At 41.3% G+C, this 22,802-nt stretch overlaps 1 long non-coding RNA gene across 1 annotated transcript in view; it reads left to right on the plus strand.

Annotated features, from left to right (window-relative positions):
* The window catches only part of LOC135981097 (uncharacterized), a 31,873-nt gene extending 10,538 nt beyond the window's left edge, over positions 1-21,335 (plus strand). Inside the window, exons 2-3 of the long non-coding RNA XR_010598062.1 lie at positions 21,008-21,061; positions 21,186-21,335. This is a non-coding gene — a long non-coding RNA (uncharacterized LOC135981097). The remainder of the gene's footprint in view (positions 1-21,007; positions 21,062-21,185) is intronic.
* Positions 21,336-22,802: the final 1,467 nt, after the last annotated feature.

A 22,802-nucleotide genomic window follows, 5' to 3' on the forward strand; every position in this document is an offset into this window, starting at 1 on the left:
TATTTTTAATCAAAACTGACAGTTATTAAATATTGAATCTTTCTCTCTTCTAAATGTCTTTAGGGCTATTGGATATAGATCTTTTGACATCTGCAGATGTAGTCATAGCAGTATTTAGAAAAATACCACTTTCCCCTAAGGTTCTAGACCTGAGCACTTCCTAAAAAGAGAGACATGCCTTCCAGCATTGAACTTATAACATTTGCCAGGGTTTAATACATACCAACACTGGGAGTTTAAAGTATGGCTCTACTATCCGAAGTTACAAAAGGAAAAATGCATTCATTTCAGTTGATTACATAACAATACACTATAGCGTATAACCCTTAGGCTAGAAGCTCTGCAAACAATCTGTCAGGGGGTATTAAGGTAACTTTTTATGCCAACATTGTGTTTTCCTGATCCTGGGGCTGCTTGGGTGCTAGTTTGACCCTCAGCAAAACTTAGGCCAGCTTTAAGTCAGCCCTAAGTTGTGCCTAGCTGCCTATGGCCCGAAAAGGCTGTTCCTGCAGCCAGGGATGTGCCAGGGTATAGAGACAACCTGGACATGCCCCTTTCTCCCTGTAAAAACCACAACACAAGGGCCTGGTCGGTGTAGCCTAGAGATGCTAAACTGGCTGTAATCTACCCCAAAGTTCTTCTTGCACTGTCCTCAGGAGGCCTATTAAGCCACCCTTACTACCCCTTTGAGCTGCTGGATGATGGAGACACCATTTTAATCTTCCCAGGGCAGTGTGTCTATTGAATGGAGTAATAATTGAATGGAGTCCATAGAAGGCTTCACAAAGTATTCCAGTGGAATAAACATTCAAGATGTAATGTCTCCTAAGAACTGCGGGAACATAACACCTTTATGTCACATCACTGATCTTGGATCGTTCTATAAAATGTTCTCTCCTCCAATTAGAATTCTGCATTGAGAAACTTATTAGCTTATCAAAAATGTTGTAGTTCATTGGCTTTCTGTTCTTATGTGTGTTTCTAAGAAAGATAGTTTTGAGTCTTTAACAGTAAAGTGAAATGTAACCATTCAAACTATTATTTTCAACTGGAGACATATTGAAGTCAAGGTTTAAAAAGCAAAATGCTTTGAAGCTAGAAACACAATTACATCCTAGCCCAGAGTGACACATAATTCTTCAAAAGGTGAGTGTGTTCTCCAGCTCCCCCTGCTGGGCAGCCCTCTAGGGACATGAAGGAAATTATTAAGGAAGAAGAAAGGAAAGAGTTCAGCCTGGTGTCCAAGGTGCCTTCCACAAGTACTCCCGTGACAGGATTGGATCTAATCCTACCATCGGTCATATAGGTGCAACTTCCTACTTCAGCAAGCTGCCAATGAGAGAAGTAGCCGAAGGCAAAAGTGAGCCTCTTGTCCAGTGTAAAAAGTGTTCTCTAATCTTAGGCAAGGGCCAAATCCTGGTCCCATTAAGTCAGTGGAAGTTTTGCAATTGATTTCAGTTTAACTAACGCTCAGCTTAATGCCATTTATCTACACTTAAACCTGTAATGGGTACATTTTAGGTAGTGACCTTTTCTTAACATTAAACTTCGGGGAGGTACAAAACAGCTTGACTAGGACTGAGGCACAATGAGTTCTATTTCCAGCTGTACCACAGACCACTGGGCCTGATTCTCATTATGCTAAGGTGCCTTTTGGTTGCTCTGGCAATGTAACTGGCTCCTAAAGTAGGTGGAAACAGCCCTTCCCTAGCCAGTGTAGAGTTGACAGAAGGGCTCTATGTCAGCCTTGCTCCCAGATCCTGGAGTAGGGATGTAGCTGAAGTACACTGCACTATGGGTATTCTCTGCTTCTAAAGGCCCATAGGGAAGCAAGGCATAGTAATAGCAGGGCCCTGCATAGCTCCAGAATATGGCAGGAAAAATATTGTTTGAAGCCACTACTTTCCCTTCCCAGTCTTTGTCCCACGTGCAGGAACAGAGTAACTGAGAGAATAAGGCCTACTCTTTGGCATTAGGCAAACAACTTAACCTCTCTTTTTCTCAATTTCCTTATCTGCAAAATGGACATAGCAATCCTATACAATGTGCCTTGAGAGCTATAGATGAAAAACACTATATGTCAGGAAGTGCCAAATATTTGTTATCTTGTATCCTTTATCTCTATGCACCTGGCCAGTTGTGCAATCCTATACAAGATGAAGGGGCTTTTTTTTTAAACACTATTCTGACCTCAGCTGAAGATTATATTATGCCCCGAAGAATGAAGCCTGATATTCCTGTAACTTTTAATCTTTCTCTGGCTAGTCTAAATGCAAATGCTTTTCTTTTTAAAAGTTGTTTGGTGTTTTTTTTTTAACCTAGAGTGGAATCTACAATCAATTAAGAACAGGATCTGTAACTTACTCCTAAGTAGAAAAATTCATGAAATACAAAATCATGCACTGAATCCTAAAAATACATATAAATTATACACACAGTATGTTTCTACAATTTTGGCAGAATAGAAATAAATATCCTCTTGACTTTCAACATATAGCTCAATTCATGTCATATTTATATTATTTCTTTGTATGTTTCAAGCTGTGCAAAGCACTAGTCAATTATTGATTTTCCCCAATCCCTGTGCACATTTACCTAGTAAATTTTAGAAATTCAATTGTTCATGATGTATTGCATGAAGATATATAATTTCTTTGCATGAGGCCATAAGAAAAATACTGTCTAATCTTCTGGTGCCACAGAAGTAACCTTTCAATAATCAATAAGCCTGCAGAGATACATTTGCATGATATATTAGGGAACTCATTAATTCCTGAAATATCAGAGAAGATACAAACAAGATTCCACAACAATTTTTCCAGCTTTTTTTTTCAATTGCTTTTGACACTTGAGACCAAAACAATTTACGAATGACTAGAATATTAATTACTAATATGTTTTTATTCGTAATAAGTTCTGAACCTTCCTACGCTGTGTCTGCCTCAATAATATGACAGAATACCCCCACCTTAGTCTCAGAAGGAAATGGATATGTTGTTGGTTACAATGCTGATTAAGGATAAGATGTTGCATAACTTGAGGGTTGGAGCATGGATCTAGGAGATCTAAGTCCTTTGTTGAAAGTTAAAAATTCGTTAAGTGCTTTGCTGGACCGGTACCAGAGCATTCAGCAGCTTGCAAGACTGAGCGCCCAGTGAGAACAGGACATATAATAGTGACATACACAGAACCCCTTGACTACTCAGATGCCATGGAGATTGACATGGAGTAAACCTAAGTAGTTAGATTACTGAGACATTGCTTTTTTCTTCACCCCCTTTTCTCTCCTTTCCCTGCTATGTCACCAGGATCAAGTAAGGGGCAGAGACCCTTGTCTGAGGAAAGCAGTAGAAATCACTGAATGATCCTACAGGCTAGTACAAAGTGGGGACATTTTCTAAATGGCTTTGAAAACAGCAAAACCAAATTTAAAACCATAGACCCAATTGGACGTTGCCTAGCCTGGTTTTTTTTTCTTTTTTCTTTTTTTTTTCTTTTCTTTTCTTTCTTCTTCTTTTACTGAACTGGTTTCAACAGTTGTCTTTTTCACAAAAGATGATGGTATTTAGCTTCTGTGTGGTCAGTAGCAGAGTAACTATTGTGGCTTGTCACTGTTTTGTATGGTGATGGTGCGGCTGGAAGTGGGCCACAAGTTCCTTTAGCAACAAGGGCAGGATAAATGACACACACTGAGTCACCATTGAATCATTAAGAGATTTCTGTTTATAGATTCTAGAATAATAAGAGGGAGGGCGCCAGGTGAGCACTTTAAGCCATTCACAGCATTTGCTGTGGTATTCAAATTATTGTTAGAGCTTAAACCACCATGATCACAAAGACTGTTAGTGGGTAGGGGGGCTGGAACAATTTGTATAGTGGGATCGCTGAGAGCCATTGAACCAAACTGTAAACCCTGTATATGATGGAACCTACTTCAAGCCAGTTGATGCGACAACACCCCTAATTCCAGCACCTATGTTAGTGAGGTTTTTCTATTGCTTGCTCTGAAAATCAGTCTGTTCTATTTCTCTCTATTAATATTTATACATCCCCAAAAGTATGCTAGGTGCTTTATAGAACAACAACAAAAAGACCTGGAGCGAAATCCTGGACTCATAGTCAGTGGAAAAGTTTCCATTGATTACAGTGAGGCCAGGATTTCACCCACGGTTCCTGCCTAAGGAATTTACAAATTAAGAACTGAATCCTGAAAACTTTGTGTAATGCCTATCTGTAGGAGGAGCCCCACAGATGATTCACTTTGACTAGCGGTGGTAGGAGTTTTTGGGATCGAGCCCTCATTTAAGTCAGGATGCAATAAGTGAAAGCAATAAATAGTAAACTTGAAAGAAGAGAACAATAGGAAGATGTGGTTATGTACATAGGTTCGTTACATGTGTGTCTCAAATAGTATCACTGTTTAATTTTTCTACATTTCCAGGCCTATGTTGGAAGCAGAAGCTGCAGAATAATGCAATGGAGTGCTGGATCAGCACATTTTCAATGCATTTAATTGTTTTATTTATGTAATCTACTCTCACGGTTTTACCATCCTATTTGAAAAATAGCAGTGATCTCATTGTATTAGAGGGTCCATAAATAAAAGGGTCCATTCCATGCTAGAAAGATGAGTTGTTAACTACCAGTTTCTATGTTCTGCAGAAATAGAAAAAACCCTGTTTGGACTTCAGAAGCAGTGGAGAGAAGAGTTTTATTGTCAATAAACTTTTATTGGCTTTTGTAGAGATGTACATGAAGCAAGAGATGGTCATTTTTAGGGCCCTACCAAATTCACGGCCACGTAAAATGCATCATGGACCGTTAAATCTGGTCTCCCCCGTGAAATCTGGTCTTTTGTGTGCTTTTACCCTATACTATACAGATTTCACAGGGAAGACCAGTGTTTCTAAAATTGGGGGTCCTGATCCAAAAGGAAGTGGGGGGGGGTCAGAAGGTTATTTGGGGGGGGTCGCAATATTGCCATCCTTTACTTCTATGCTGCCTTCAGAGCTGGGTGGCCGGAGAGTGGTGGCTGTTGGCTGGGTGCCCAGCTCTGAAGGCTGCACCCTGCCAGCAGCAGCGCACAAGTAAGAGTGGCAATACCATCCCATGCCATGTCACCCCTACTTCTGCATTGCTGCCTTCAGAGCTGGGCCCTTGGTTAGCAGCCACCACTCTCTAGCCGCCCAGCTCTGAAAGGCAGCAGCGCAGAAGTTAGGGTGGCAATACCATCCCACGCCATCCTTACTTCTGCGCTGCTGGTGGTAGCAGCTCTGCCTTCAGAACTGGGCTTCCCAGCCAACAGCTGCTGCCCTCCGGCCACCCAGCTCAGACAACAACGCCGCCTCGAGCAGCAGCACAGAAGCAAGAGTAGCAGTACCACAACCCCCCTACAATAACTTTGCAACACCTTCACAACTCCTTTTGGGGTCAGGGCCCCTGTAATCACAACACCATTAAATTTCAGATTTAAATATCTTAAATCATGAAATTTACAATTTTTAAAATCTTATGACTGTGAAATTGACCAAAATGGATCATGAATTTGGTAGTGCCCTAGTCATTTTACATAGCGCAAGGAATATTTGTTATCAGAGTACCCAACAGAACCCTTCTCAAGCCAGGTCTTCAGTAAAATCATTTTTGCTATGAACTCTGACACAATCCTTTGCATAGCTAAATGTAGCTTGGGTAACACTATCCACTTGTTCATTGTTAAGCCAGCTCTGGTGATCTATGAAAGTCTTAGGGCAGCAAGTGTGGAGATGAGTTTTGGAGCAGTTGACGACAGCTCTGTGGTATTTCACCACCATACTGACTTGGTATCAGTGAGCTTTTTTAGCAATCCTGTAGTCTTTGGGGAGACAGATGAAAATAAGCATAAATCTATTAGTTTTGGCTCTCCTTTCTGTTGTTAAATTAATGAATTAAAATGCATTAAGTTAGCAGAGGGATCCTGGTGTCATGCAACCAGATCTCTGTGATTCAGGTCATATCTGGGTGTTAAGCTTATATAACACTGACTTCAGTGACTCCAGTAATAAATGTGAGTAAAACAAAATTTAGTCATGTAGATTTATGGTGGTGTTGGTTCTAAGACCATTCTCCCTATGTTTCTCTTTGACCCTTCCCTAATCCCTGTGTATTTCTACTGACAGCCAGTGATGGTAGCAGCATACTTCTGCATAACAAAAGCATACAACTTGTTTCATCATCTGAGCCTAAAGAACTGCTCTATGATATCTTTAACCCTGGTTAAAAGAGAATAAAAGAGTGCAAAATTAGTTCTGGCTATCGTCCCAGGGTACAAACAAGATTTGGTTTCAGTTAGTATATTGGCTCTTATCTAGGGAAATAACAGTATTGACTTTTGACTTTTTTTAAATCATAGAAGCATATTCACATGTGAAAGATGTGTTCGGGTCATTATATACCCTTTCTTTTCTGAACTGAGCTCAGACATAAAAGTTTGCTTCTGAATGAAATTGAATATAGAAGCTTCAAAGCAGGGACAAATTGTTATTAACATATTCTCTTTCTCACAAAAACACACACAGAGTCTGCCCCTTAGCATTACAGAGCAGATTTGATACCCTTGTTCATGGTGACTAACATCTTACTTCACAATTGATTTAAATGGGACTTCTTGAGGTGTAAGACTCCTATTAATAATGAATAGTACATCACAGTCTGGCCCTAAGCCTCTATCTTTACTAGGAAAATTGGGACCCATAATTCTCCACTGGTGCAGCTCCACCACTGGACTCAGGCCATCTCTATGCTTGGGATGCTGCAACTGGTGGCCAGCAGCATGTAGAAATACACCAGAGTGAATTCCAAGAGTAGACAAGGAAGACTGTGATTTGCACCAGTTGAGCTTACCTTGGTTTCAAGCAGACCAAGCCAGACATGTTTTCAGTCTTTGTACTGTGTTAAAAATAGTGTGTGTTTTTCTAGACATTTTAATTTCATAAGTGCAAAGTTCTGGCTTTTATGGACCAATCTTATCCATCTCTGAATACAGTCATACTATTTCCGTTATGACATTGTGCAATTTTTTTGGTTGCTTCTGCTTATTTTGTTAAGGAGCAAAATAAAGAGGAATAAAAAACTCTACTTTGAGAGTTTAGGATGTTATTCAGAAAATGGAACTTCTCGTTTCTCATAGATGTCAAACTCAGACAGAAGACATAGTGTTTATTTTAAACTCCCCACGTCACAACAATTGAGAAATGCCTTTCTCTAGTGCATTTTATTCCATCAACAGAGATTGTGATTGAAGGTTGTCCTTTTGTTCATGCTCTTGGACCCAAGTGCTATATCTAAATCCATAGACTGTTTTTTCCAGCCAGCTGTTTTTATTTTAACCTTTTAATTTTCCCTGGTCCATCTCAGTGTTTCATCAGTGTCACAGGTGGGGATCATTTGTTAAGTCTTCAATGTTTTTACCATCACTGTTTGCAGATGGGAGATAACAAATAAACTATTATTTTCCCCTAAGGGAAACTCATTTCGCTTGTACTAGAATTGAAACAGCAATAGATTATAATGAAGGAGATGTTCTCAATGCATGACATTTTATACAGATGTGTCCAGAGTGTTAACCTATTACTGATATTATTTGCTGTACATTATTGGCTTCTTATTTAAAGCAATCTTTTCATGCTGAGGATCTTTTAGTAATATACATGGAAAAAACAAATTTATGCTATACAAAATAGCATTTATGGACATGAGGCAGTGAGGTGGTCCATCTAGTTCATCCACCCATCTGTAAAGCTTTTGTCTATTGTAATGGAGCCTTTTAGGAAGAAGAGGAATTGGGCTGAGAGAGGGGACTGGGTCCAGGCTACCTCATTCCAACTAGTCTCAACCAAACAAAGATCTGAGGAACAGGAAGGGTAGTCATGGGGATGAAGGAAATAGTCCCTTGAAAAGTCTCAGGTAGAAAAGACGACTCCTGTTTCTTTAAGGAGGCTTGTAGTGTAGGGTGAAACGAGGCTCCCTGCTTTCCCAAGTGATCGATCATTCAAACAATCATGACAAAAATTCTGAGTGGAAAACAGTGCAAAAAGCTCCTTGTTATGACTGTGAGGGGAAAAGAGAAACAATAGAGAGGGACTGTTTGCCAGTGGATAGTCCACTCCAGAAGGGAAAGAGGTGACCAGGAGTCTCATTCCCATCCCCCAAAGGAACACTTGGAGAAAGGACTTTTGCTATCAAGGTTTTGTGTTTAAGGTAATTTTATTTTGGAAAACTTCTGTGGCCATCTCGGGTAAACCTGGACCAGGGAGATTTAAAGGTCCCACTGGGAGAGAGAGGAAGAGAGTGGCTCAGAATGGCAAGCCTGTGACAATCTTTGTCTTCTAATTATTTGAGATTTGTTTGTAAATATAGCAGTTGCTTCTACTATTCCTCTCATTTTGCCATTTTATTTATTATAGTTTTGATTCATGAAAGCATCTCTTTTAGGAGAGCCCTGTAAGCACATGTTTAAGTCCGACTGAAGTTAATCAGGCTGCTTTACTGAAATGGGGCCTATATGAGTGCTTGCTTCTTCTTATTGAATAGTTTTAGAATTCTGGAGATAAATGGCACTTTTTTGTTTTAGAAGATTATGAACCTTTTGGAATATGTACATATGTGCTTATCTTACTACTTTTGTCTTCCATGGTTGATGTGGTGATTCAACATCACTTTCACAGTGCATGTTGTCTGAAGGGTGGTTCACTGCAGGCCTAGAAGTTAAGACCTCAAAAAGGAATGTGTGGTGGGGGAAAGTTGAGGTGAGCTAATTATATGTTGACTGTCTTTTGTAGACTGGCTCTTTACTGACTTTGGACATCACTTTTTCTAAAGTTGATGGAGTTTTATTTAATTTTCTTGGGGCTCATTTTAAAAATCCAAGATTTAAACTAGATTGTAGCTTGATTCCAGCAGGCTCAAATGCCACAGGTGTTCTCTTTTTCTCTGGATCACCCAAGTCAAAAGCAGGACCCAGATGCCTTAGCTTCTTTTTTTAACTGCTTTTGCTACTGCTGGAATGCAAATGTGTTTGGCCAATGCTTTCTTAAGCACGTTTGTGTTCAAATGCCTGGAAGGTCAGGAACATAAGTCAGGCCAGACACTTGAGACAAGCACATTTCCTGGATGCACCTGTTACAGGGTTCAGCAGTGAAGCAGTTAACGCTGTTAGCATTTATGTGGTTATAATTAGCATCTGAAGTTTACATAATGTCACAGTAGTAGTGCATACACTGTGTCTTTAAAGAAATGTAATGCAGGCTGGTAGCAGATGGAAGAGGCAGGAGGCAAGAACAGGAAGAAGTGACCCGAATGGGAGCTATGAATTTTGGAGAAGACCCATAACCAGTGAAAAGTAATTTGTTGCTGTATGGTGCTGATATATAGCCTGGGCCAATGGAATTAACTGTAGTAACAAAATATATGAAATTTAGTTTGCATTAATTCAGTGGAACAAAAATCAGTAAAGTTGTATAGGCCACATTCTTATCTCAGGTATTTCAATGTAAATTGAAATTTATTTAACTGACTTTGGTAAAATCACTACTAATTTATTCTGGGGTAAGCAAGATCAAATGAAACAGAGCAGGTGACCGGGTCTGGCCCAACATTCATACTCAGATACAGATGTTGGACTAAATTTAGCTTAAGTCAATTAGGAAAGTAACTGAGAATCACACATCATTTTGCATGTGCTAGCCTTTGGATTGTAACCTTCAATCACATCTGCCCCAGGCTGGATTTAAAGCAACAATCTAGAGGGGAAAGTCTGGCTCTCATTACCCTACCCTCTGAACCACCTCGGAGATTCGTTACTAAATTATGCAAAAGATAAGATAGGAATTTGAAAGATTTTTATCAAATCAAGTTAGACTTTACTTAATTTTCCCTTAAAATATTTGGCTTGAGTTTTTTCACCTACTAAAATTCTGCCATGATGGCAGGTTACAGAAGTTATTTGAAAATAGGTTATAAATAATTCATTTCCCCATGAGGAATCATGCTTTGTGTAACAAATGTACATCGTTTGTTGCATTGTGTTGTCAATTCTCATTCTTTATCTATTCAAGAAAGAGAACTTCGGCTGAAGGGAATATTCCACCCTAAAACATTGAACAGAAAAGCTTAGCATTTCACAGTAGGCAAATAATTTATTTACATGGAAGAATAGTCCATTAGCAGGACTGACTTTCTCTGTTTTTGGTTGCTCACATTGAGGCCTATTTTACTGTATCTTCAAGAGTGAAATTAATTGAACTATTTTCACCTTTTTACTGGAATTTTATTAGAGGACATAAGGTAGGAACATGATTGTGTTTATTATGATCCACACTACATATTTGTGTTTTAAAAGAGCCTTGAATGTTTTGACTAATTCAGCATTCTAAAGGTAGATTTTTATTTGTATGAGAACAAATTCAAAATTTTAACTTTAATAGTGCAAAGAACATATTCATTCATACACTGACTGATAAGCGATCATAGCAGTAAAAAAAAAAACCCTCTGGAATGGGCTCGTTCTACTATATTATAAGGATTATTTTGCAGCTTCTAACACCTCATTAAAAGTTTACTTTTCAAGTCTACCAAAGACTGCACTGCCAATGTGTCTCATTGGTTCAAAAGAAAATCACTCAAATTCATACCTTATCTATGCTATCTTAAATATGAGATGATCCAATCAATGAATGGTTATACTCTATTGGTATCTTGGAGGAAATATAAATAAAGTTCCTGGAAATATCCCAATGTAGCTTTCCTCTAATAGTTTGGTCATAGAACTTCACACTTTCAGTCTTTACACACAATGTTATGAAGCATCTTGAATGACAATCTTGATATCTTCATTACTAGAGGATACTTATGCAAAGAAATCACCATCCTTCAATTTCTACACATGATAGAAGATAAAAAAAAATTGCCAAAAATATGTTCTTTCTAGTTGATCATTTGGCACTGACCAGTGTTAAAGTATTCTCCCTTCAGATTTCCTGTTCAACTCTGATACATAAATTATATCTTGTCTTATCCCCTCATTTAAAAGGGATCTTTTTGCTGCTAAAGGCAAATCCTACTTCCTGTCCCCCGGGAGGAGTTGTTCAGATGCAGTGGTCCCAGTGTTTACATGCAGCTGGAAGCGAACCTCCAAGCCCGGCAAGAGAACAAGAGTGACGTATTTATTTTACATGCTTATTTTTAGAGCACAAATTGCTGTGCTGATAAAACCTTATCCAGCAAGGCACTTAAGTACATTTTACTTTAAGCATATGACTTCAATGGAACTATTCACGTGCTTCTTGTATATAAATGATAAGGACTCTAAAATAATGAACTGATCCAAAGTTATAGCGTTTTATTAACTGTCCTTTAGTTAGGGATAAGGATCAACAGAAAATAAAAAACCAAAAGAGACAAACCAGAGACAAAGAATGGTTTGAGGGTGGGACCTGGACAAATGCGGGGCGGGAGGGAGGGGGGAGACAAAAGAGGAAGAGCGCAAGTAAATAAAAAAAATTGTCAGAAAAATAAAGAAAATGACATGAAGATAAAAGGAGAAAATGAAAAAGGAAGATGAGAAAGAAGGTCATAAAGCTGTAGGGGAAACCAGGTGGGAAAATCAAGAGGAGGTATACAAACAGGGGGAAAAGGGGAGGTCTGTAGTGGACTGGGCAGGGCACGTAAGGTGTAAATCCGGCTTTGGGACTGGGGCAAGGGAAAGAATCTTAAGGGCAGTTATGTCCTTGCTGGGGGATAGGGAGTGGAGCATATCAACCAATTTTCCCCCTCCAATTCAAACACTGTATGAATTAATGTTCAAGTAAATTAAGGAAGTGTGAACACATGGAATACGATCCAGTTCCCCTTCCTTGACACATTTGCCCTATTATTATCAGAGATGATTAAGACAAAGGAGTTTCACAGTAAACAAGTTAAAAGCTTTAGTAATTTTGTTCTGTGGCTTCTTACGTATGAATGTTTAAAAGCTTTTTTAAAAACCCAGTAATTCTCCAGTCAATTGCACCTACTGAACCTTTCAAAGCTCACTGAATGAAATAGAAAAAACACTACCTTCTCTCTGCTTGATACATTCAGAGTATGCCAAAGTCTTTTGACTGTACCAGTCCCAAGAATCGGTAGTATGCTTAGATTTCTGAATGCTATTGCTAACCCCGGTATTAATTAGCCCTACTTTGTGTTTTAATAGCCCCACTCCCTGCTTTCTAGCTCCTGTGGCTCATTTTCATTTATACAATTACTAAAAGAAAATGGTAGTTTTGTTCTTATTTTTCCTTGCCCCCAAAATATTAAAACATGTTGGGTGAACTCCTGGTCTGATTAACTCAAGACTAAATAAACATTTCATCCCTAGATTTTCCAAATTCTCTTGCCTCAAACTATCTAGCCTGAAGTACTTTCTCAGTGCCCTTCCCAGAGAATGAGACACCACTCACTAATAACTAAGGGTATTCACTTAATCAATGTATGTCACACTGAAAATGTACCTGTTCTCTCTGAAGAAAATATAATTTGCCAAAGCACTTTCTGTAACAGTGATCTTCTTTTAGTAGTATGTCTTGCAGCCTTTTCATGATTATTTTAAACCTGTCTAAGGATATTTCACATGTTTAAGCAGCTCTAATTTCACTTCCAATTAATTGCATAATGCACTGGAAGCATAATGGTAGGTATATAGGGTGAAATCCTGATCCCATTGAAAACAATAGCAAAACTCCCATTGGCTTTAACAGGGCCAGGATTTCACCCTGTCTCCCTCTCTCTTTGTCAGAAGGTAGTTGTGGATATGGAGATTTTTTTTTTAATTTCTGTTCTGCACTTAGCCAATCAGAATGATGTTAGATTATAGCTGCCCTGCCCTGATCAGCTGGAAAACATGGGCCCATCTTCAATATTGTAAATCAGCGACAGAGGTCAATTGGGAATACTTAACTTGTTAGGTTCAAATTCTCCAGCTAGCATGGAGGTCATATCTTAAGAGAAGTTTTCTGTTTGTACAGTAATGGCAAGTGCAACAGTTCATATTCCCCATCATGTTATACCCAGTGGCAAGCTGGCCAACAGAAAGCTGCACTTGTTTTATGAGGCGAACGTTCCCCACATTCCAAATTAAGCATTTCTGTTGTTTTCAGATACAAACAGATGTGTTCTGTACCTAAGGGAAGCTTTCAAAATATGGAAGTAAAACAGAAGAAGTTGATGTGAAACCACAACAGTGCTTGACCTGTCTCCGTTCATCAATAATCCAAACTTTTGCTGCTGCTGCTGCTGCTGCTGGCAGAATTCTGTTGAATTTCATTTTATTTGTTTGCTTTGGCTTTTGCCCTCAAATATGCAAAAGCAATGAAGGATATAAATATTAAATAAGTCAAGCTAATTGGGTTTTTATTAATCAAATTCATGTTTATCTTCTGAGTCCTAATTGTTATATGCACTGTCGCTCAACTTTGTTAAAGAAAACCTGGTGTCCTGAGACAAGAAATCTACATATTTAGCCTTCCCAAGTCATCTTGTGTTCTACAGGTCAAATCCTCTAGACTAGAGATGAGTCAGAGTGTTTCGATCCAGAATTGATTTTTTCCAAAATTCAAGGGTCTTTGCATCCATGTTTTTTGGTTTGGGCTCATCTCTACTCAGTACCAGCATAAAAATTGTTCTCTTATAACATTCATCAATGTTTCCTTGACTATGTGTCCTGCTGTGACTATGCACAGATTCCCTTTACCTGCACATCAAGCTTTCTCATGACTACAGAAGAGTTCTGAAGGCAAATTTTCAACTTCAGATGTCCATGAGAGTCAGAATGATAGGGTAATAATAAATCAGAATTGCTATTCTTTCTTTAAGGTAGTGCCTGGATGCCCCTGTAGTGGAGTCACTGGGCAGGGGCCCTCTCCCAAATAATCCTTTGTCCCCAATCCCCTCTCCCCATGTTTATAATTTAGATTATATGTTGACTGTATCTTTACAAAGAATAATAATGAAAAGCTTTGAGTGGTGAGTCAGACTGGGGGAAGGGTAAGAGAGAAGGGCAGCAGAGGAAAGCTATGGGAGAAGGGGGAAAGGGTAGCATTGAACAGGTAGTGAGGGGAAGAAGAATCAGAGTGGCAAAATTGAGCTGGGCTTCCATGGCCCTCTGTGACTGTCAGTGCTGCAGCTGGGCCCTGGTGAAGGACTCCACCTCCCACCATTAATTAAAGGTGAAACTGCCCCAGCAATGAGGAAGCCACAGACCTAGACTGCAGTTCTTGTAAAATGAACCTGAAAAGATTTAGTTTTCAAGAGGCATCACCAGTGACCTGCATGTTAGCACTCAAAAAATGATTTTCTGTACTGAGAAAGAGATCCTGACAAACCTCTTAGTTTTTCTTATGGGGTAGATTTGGGGTGGGGGGTAGGGCTAGCACAAGACTTTTGAATTTTCATGGGGAAAAGAACTCTATTTGATTTTTTCCTTTAAACAAACAAACCCCTACTTTTTATTGCCATCCTATTCTGGGTCTCTTTATCTCACTCACAGACATTTGCCATTCTCTCTTCCTCACCTATGCTCATCCTTTTCATAGAATATTAGGGTTAGAAGGGAATTCAGGAGGTCATCTAGTCCAACCCCCAGACAGATTTTTGCCCCAGCTCCCTAAATGGCCTCCTCAAGGATTGAGCTCACAACCTGACATTAAGCAGGCCAATGTGCAAACCACTGAGCTATCCCTCCCCTCACATAATTACTGCCAGGCTTCAGGGGCCAACACACACCAAAAAAATCTTGATTAGCCTGAGGAGTTAACCACAGGAGGGTTGAGGGGGTCTTCACATGGCACCCCTTTGGCAGGTGGGAGGCACTTCATACACTGAGGCCTGGCCTGGATGTGTGGCAGCTGCTGTAGGGAGGAAGCTTTGATTAAAGGTCTTCATTCTCCCCAACCTCCCCAGAAGCAGAGCACCTGCTCAGCAACGTGCCCTGTTACATCCAGCCCTGGTTCCCCAAGAAAGCCAGGAGCTTTTGTTTAGAATTTACTATTGCGTGTCTTTCATCTCCCAGAAACTATAAAAGTACTATACTCTGGTATGAAGGGACTAAGCAAGGCCTCTGTACCACTTATGCTGTGGTGGAATTGCTTGAGGAAAGGGGTGAGCGGTTTCTGGTTGAGAAGATTACCCTCAGTATAGGCTACAAGTGGGCCAGGGAATGGGGCCATAGGATCTATGATCACATGGATCCAATGGCCCTTAATTCTCACATAAGCCCATAAGTAGTTGCCATGTAAGTAGCTGCACTTCAGTCTCTAACCCTGACCTTGGTTAGGGGGATAGATTTTTGGCTCCCTAGCATTTCACCCACCTACAGCTCACTTACCTGGACTTTATTCGTGTGATACAAATTTCACTCTGAAGGAATAAAAATGTTAATGAAAGTCCACAGAAAAGAGTCCCATCCCTGTATTCTATACTATCACGTAGAGACCTGTTTTTTGGCTTCCCAATGCTGGGACAAGGGATGTTGCAAAGACACAATAAGCAAAGACTGGTAGGGAGAGAAAGAGTTGTGAAGGACCTTGATGGTGAAGACAAGAAGCTTGAACGTGTTGTGGTGAAACAAGAGGAGATGGTGGATGTAAAAGAACAGTTCCATGCCACCAAAAAGATGTGCAGTATAATTTTAAATACCATACTGTATATTTTATTAATACATTTAACATACAGTCTAGATTGACTCTTCAAAAAGACGAGTGGTGGTTAACATACTCTTACAGGAAAAACTTCATTTACCTGGTTAACAAGCAGCCTGTAATATTTAGTTTGTCCACAGAGTAACCAACACTTACTATAGAATTTCTCAAAAATTGTAGTTAGCATGACAGACTTTACTATCTTTGTTCTTTGTTATTTCTGAACATGCATCATCTTAAACCTTTTGGTTTCCTTGCTAACATGATGTGATTCACAGCTTGTGGTTAAAAGGTCTGGCTTTTATTTCTGAAATTTCTGCTATGACCAAGAGAATATGTGCTGAAATATAGATAGATTGTGGTGCTCAGCTAAAAAAAAAATACTTTTTTTGTGACCACCATTTAGTTATAATAAGAGTCATCTTAAGTCCTGGGACAATTGTCTTGACATAATTGCAGTAGAATATTGGTACATCAAAAACATAATGGTTGTGCAATTGCAAACATTTAATATTTAAAAGGAAAAGCAGCACTAATATGATGCATATACATGTGAATAGTTCGTTAATATAATTTCTAATTAGCATAGGTACACTTTAAACGTATTGAAAGATTATTTCTTGCACATCAAAAGGTGTAACACTGTGCATTACACAGAGCAAACACCTCCTGAAATAGCAGGTAAATGGTAATTAAATTATAGTTAAACTAGAAATCAGGCACCAAATCTGAGTACTTTTCTAATTAGGATGCAATCTGTTGGTTTGTAATGGGAAAGATGTGGCTCAAGGTATTTTGACATAAAATATGGCAGTAAAATTGCTTTTGTAGCAAGTTAATACACAGCTGTTCCTAAGCAAGCACAATTTTTATTCTTAAGGTTTAAGCACTACAGAAAAAACATATTAAAAACAATACCAGAACCTACATGCATGCTAATAAGCTTACCAGAGATCACCCAGCTCCAACATGGGCTCTGGCTGGTAATTGGTCTTTCAAATCCCCCACAGGGGTTTTTCCTGTGGTCACAAGTTCCTCGGTTTCAGCTCTGAACAGGCACCCTCATGACTCTGTGGATCACTCATCCAGTTTGAGCTTTTGAAGAGACTGTGAATAGGCAGGCCCGCTCTTGGGGGGGAGAAGGGGGCAATTGCCCAGGGATCTGGGACTCCCAGCCGCCGCTACCGCAGCAGCAGCCTTTAAAATCTCCTGGGTGGGCTGCAGGGCTCCTAGGCACGCGCGGGGTGGTACCGGCAGAGACGAAGGCAGCCAGGTGGGCACGTGGAAGCCCTGGCCATGCTGGAAGAATGCCCATTGACTGTTCTGCCATGGGGCCCGGAATTGCTGTCGGCGGGCCTGTGAATAGGTAATCAGCCAGACTTTTCTGCTCAAAGCAAAGCCTCAAAAAAGGAGGTTGGGTCATTTGCATTCCCCTCACCCCAAGTATGTCCTAGGAAATTCACTTGTCTTGTATTGTCCCCAAAAGTCCTTTGCAGTTCCTAACACTTCCTGGAGTTTGCATTAATCATGTCTCCTCTAACAGTTACATACAATTCCACAATAAAACATAAACTCCTAAAATACTTAATTCAATAAGATTTAACTTAGTTCTATAAGGTATGTCCAGGATAGTGTCATTTGTCACAAACTGTTTTAACTAACTGAGGCAAGGATGAAGACTAGAAACACATGAAATGAGTGTGACTATACAGAGATAATCAGCTTGACCCCCCAAGACTGTGTAGGTATAGTCTTTGGGCCATACAGTACATTTATGCCAAAATTAGTTTGCTACTTCATTTCTAGCATCACCATGATGACAGAAGTTAACTGCATGATTATCAGGTGGGAGTATAATAACTGTAATGGGAGTTGCTGTGTAATTACCATTTGATCCAATGGAACTGGTGTATTTTTGTCATTATGGGATGCCCTAATCACAGTAGGGGAAGTACTATGAGTACAGGCTGGCAGTGGAGGCCTGTTTTGCCCCACTGGAGTAGTTGCAGTCTCTGAAAATCAGACATGAACATTTCCTGGTGTTAGGTGATTTTTAATGTGGCAGAGGAGATGTTTGAGTATTGTGAAATTGTTTTAAAATAGTAGTTACTCTATCCCTTTGATCCAGTGTTTAGAACAGAAAGTAGAGAAGAGGCAACCAGTAGCATTCTTATTGAAACCGAAAACACTGGAGAGGAGGAGAGAGAAAGAAACCCAGAACCTGTATTTTTAACACCTTACTACAACTCCTTCTTCGTTCATGAACAGAACAAGTTGTCTGCTAGTTAGCAAGCTGTTGAATATCTCCAAAAATCAAAGATTTTCTGCAGCATGGAACAGACAAAAAACAACCACTGTGAGCTATCTGTAGGAGGATATAGTAGTACCAATCAATTATGTATCAGTGTCCACACATTATCCACTCTAGGAAAAAGAGTATCCACTGGTAGTCTAAGAGACAAAGGCAAATGCATATGTATACATGTATTTTAAATGGGGTTCTTAAAATAAGTAACCATATTTTAAAAATTCTATCTACAATGTTAGTTCACAGTCTAAAAGCTCTCAGTGCTGTTTGTGTTACCAGTGCCTTAATAGCTTCAATCTCAATGATACATTTAATATCAAATAATTCATAATGAATCATGATTGTAATGTTTGTCTCTATTTTTTCTTTGCAATAAACAGTGAGTAGTTCAAGATTTTCTCAAATTTACTTATTCAAATTTGCTGAAAAATTTCTGCCAATAATTCTTGGTCTTGCAGGTCACTGTGAGCACACAAATTCCAAGCTGGGTTGGTTAAATCTGATTGAATACATGTGCTGTTCTGTTCATAGAATCATAGAAGTGTAGGACTGGAAGGGACCTTGAGAGGTCATCTAGTCCAGTCCCCTGCACTCAAGGCAGGACTACATAATACCTAAACCAGAGGTTCTCAAACTGCGGTCCATTCAGGTGGTCTGCGGATAGTTCCCTCTAAGGTGCGTGCCTGGGCGGCCACATGTGAGAGAATGAAGGGCCACCCACCTAATTAGTGGAGCCGTGCAGGCGTGGCTCTGCTAATTAGGTGCCTGGACCCTGGAGAAGACACACATGTAAGGTGAGGTGGTGGCCTTGAGGGGAATAAGGGGTAGATGGGAGGGAGCAGTGGGGTGAGAAGGGGGGGTAGGAATTTGGGATGCGCAGGGCTGCGGTGCCCAGAGAAAGAGGCAACTTTGCCCAGTTCCAGGGTTGCGGCTTCCAGGCAGGGCCGGCTCCAGGCACCAGCTTGTCAAGCAGGTGCTTGGGGCGGTCACTCCGGAGAGGGACGGCACGTCCAACTATTCGGCGCCAATTCGGCGGACGGTCCCTCACTCCGGCTCGGAGCGAAGGACCTCCCGCCGAATTGCCGACGCAGATCGCGATCGTGGTTTTTTTTTTTTGGCTGCTTGGGGCGGCCAAAACCCTGGAGCCGGCCCTGCTGCCAGGGAGAGACGGCCCTACTTCCTCGCCTCAACTCTGTGGCTGCTGTGGCAGGGGAGAGACCCCCCTCCTTCCAAGCCCCAGCTCAGGGCCTGCCACAGCAGGGGAGAGAGGGAGAGATTCCCCCCTTCCTTCCCAGCCCCTGCTCAGGGGCTGCCATGGCAGGTAAGAGAGGGCACATCCATCGCATTAGAAAGGTAAGACTACTGATATTAAAATATGAGTTGTGTGCTTTTATTTGTAGAACAAAAACCCTTAATTATTGTTAAGTTTTTTTTATGTAATGCTTTTATCCAAAGCGCTTTACAATAGTTCACTAGGGGAAATTGCTGAGGGTCTTGGCGGACCACTTAATGATCTTTCCAAATGTTGTTTTTACCAAGTGGTCTGCGGGGAAAAAAAAGTTTGAGAACCACTGACCTAGATCATTCCTGACAGGTGTTTGTCTAACTTGTTCTTAAAAACCTCCAATGATGGAGATTCCACAATCTCCCTAGGCAATTTGTTCCAATGCTTAACTACCCTGTTACTTATCACCTTATTATCTTCTAGGTGTTTGCAAACTAATTGCTTATTTGCTGTATTATCTTTCCTGGTACTGAAGTTAAGATGATTGGTCTGTAATTCCCCATAATTCACTGCAACTCTTTAAATGCCATGTCCAGTACTCACATATTCTAATTCAAAAGTTACTTTCTGTGTGAATATCACCCCATACAGTATGCAAACTTGCCTATAATAAAATTCCACTACATTACTCAGTTCTTAAAATTCTAACATCAATTGCACTTCAAGATGTCTGTGAAGCCTTAAATATTCAAGCTCGTGTTGTGAAATGGTAATATTCTGTACGGTTCTGTTAAATGTGTTCCCAAACCTGGTCTGTTGGTATGGTGGCTACTGATATGTTTGACCTGATCTATAACGAACCAGAGCAGTACAGCAGAGTATAGAGATATTTTTTTGTTCACTTCCATTGAACAAGAGAACCTTATTTGATGTGTAGCATGGAGAAGACTGATGCTCTGTATACCTATTCAGGATACAAGACCTCATCACTTTCTACTACCCTCCTCTTCATTTTTGCTCTGTACCTGCTCTTTCATGTTTTTTCTGACTTTTTTTCTTTTTTCTTTTATGTGCTTGTATCTTGCACTCGCAAACACTTTCCTTTCCAAGAGTAATTCAAGAGGATGTTAAACAGCACTTATTAAAGTTAGACATTTTAAAATCAGCGTGTCCAGATAACTTGCAACCAAGAGTTTTAAAAGAGCTGGACAAGGAGGTCGCTGGACCATTAGTGTTGATTTTTCAATAAGTTTGGAACTCTGGGGAAGTTCCAGAAGATTGGAAGAAAGCTAGTATTGTGTCTATATTTAAATAGGGTAATCAGGACAACCCAGGTAATTATCTGACATTGATCCTGAGCAAAATAATGGAACAGCCAATGTGTGAGAATCAATGAATAAAGAAGGAAAGGAGAGTAATATCATTCAGTGTTTCCAAAATGGTGGGTTGAACATACCTTGAAAATTTCCCCCCTACCAGCTGTTAGATCAGGAAAATAATAATAGATAATAACAGATAAGGTTGCAAGGAATCCCCTAACAGAAAACAGATTCTCTGGGTCTTACTGTAAACTCCAGTATCTGTCATCTGGGTAGATGCCAGTCCGTCCACAATAAGTATACTCCCCTCCCCTATAGAAATGAAGCGATGGAATTGATGTATGTAAACCAAACAACTGGGGTTTTATTATGGGGAAACTGAGGTAGAATGAAAGGATGGGGAAAAGACACATACATTAACAACAGAAATTTATCTCTCTTACAGGTACAACAAGGTGGCCTAAAGCCAGGACCCAAATTATACCCACGGGAATACAAGGTAAGTAAATATGTTGACAATCACCCTCTGGCAGTCACTTAGGACCTCAATCCTTTGGCTCCCTCAGAGCCTCCGGAGAGGAGCACTAAGGCATCCCTCGATGACTTGTTTCTCCCTCCTTAAGTTCTTCAGATGGTGTAATGGCAGGCTTCTTCCAGATAATATGCGAATCTTAGGCGTCTGACTAATGCTGAAGATGATAAGTATCGGAGTCTTCCTGAGTACCTGTGAAAGCAACCCGCATGTTCTGCTGCTAGGATGGGCAGCCCTGGTCTGAGGTAACCGCCCGCTATTTAAAGGTTCTAGGGCGGGAAGCCCCTGGAGGAAACCCCCTAGAACTCCCGGGAAAATCCAGTTAGGTCTGGTATTTGTTTACAACTTAAGGTTCTATTAACAGTTGAGAAAAAGGCAGGAAAATGTCCCAACCATCTATCTATCTATCCATGTGACTAAACACTCCATTTATATCCAAAATGGATTCCTTTATAAACAAAGTGGATTCCAAACAAATAAAACAAAACACAATAAATCAATATCACAAACAGTACAAACAGGCTTTAGGAGTTTGCCCCCAACACAGTACTCTCACCCTCATGACAGCAGGCATTAGCAGAGAGTGGGATATGGGTAGCAGCAGCAGTGTAGAGCCAGTGACTAGATCAGGGGTCTCAAACATGTGGCCCGCAGGGTTCTTTCATGTGGCCCCCCCCGCCCGCACGCTCCCTGCCCCTCTGCCTACCCCGTGGCGCCACGAGCCCCGCGCCACTCCCTGAAGCAGCTGGAACTATGGCCCTGCAGCCCCGGGCAGGGCGGGTGGGAGAGTAGAGGGCTCCGTGCTCTCACTTCCAGGCACCGACCCCTGCAGCTCCCATTGGCCGGGAATGGGGAACCGCGGCCAATGGGAGCTTTGTGGGAGGTACCTGGAGAAGCAGCAATAGCAACACATGGCGCTGTTTCCTCCTGCCCTCCACCCCCCAGGTACTCCGGCTGCTTCCTGGAGCAGAGCGGGGCCAGGGGCCAGGGGCCAGGGCAGGCAGGGAGGGAGCGGCGCCAGGCCAGAGCCCACACCCTGCATCCCTCCTGCACCCCAATTCCCTGTCCGGAGCCCCCTGCCATACCCTGTACACCTCCTGCACTCCCTGCCCTGAGTCCCCTGCCGCACCCCTCACCCCTGCTGCACCCCACACCTCACCTCCCTGCCCTGAGCCCCCTGCTGTACCTTGGACACCTCCTGCACCTCAACTCCCTGCCCTGAGCCCCCGCCACACCCCGCACCCCTCCTGCTCCCCCTGGGGGCAGGGAGGGGGCAGAGTTGGGGTGAGGATTTCGGGGAAGGGGTTGGAATGGGGGCAGGGAAGAGGCAGGGCAGGGGCGGGGCCTCATGGAAGGGGTTGAGTGGGGGCAGGGCCAGGGGCAGCAAGGGGTGTCAGTGATGTAGCCCTTGGGCCAATGCACTAGTCCTCATGCGGCCCTCGTGGTCATTTGAGTTTGAGACCCCTGGACTAGACAATCAGCAGCCTGGTAATGATCACAGCCCTGCCTTGGGGATAGAGGGGCTGGCTGAGAACTCCAGGATGGAGCAGGGCTTGCAGAGCAAGAGTAAGGAGGCTGGTGGGAACTGAGCAGAGGGCTGAGCAGGGGGCTTGAGGCCTGAGCTGGGGAGGGGAGAGCAGGGGCCATATTTTTTTTGGTATAACTATACAATAGAAAATTATATAATTTAAATTCACAATTCCAGTAA

This window comes from Chrysemys picta, chromosome 2 (assembly GCF_011386835.1).
Source record: "Chrysemys picta bellii isolate R12L10 chromosome 2, ASM1138683v2, whole genome shotgun sequence".
Taxonomy (NCBI): domain Eukaryota; kingdom Metazoa; phylum Chordata; order Testudines; family Emydidae; genus Chrysemys; species Chrysemys picta.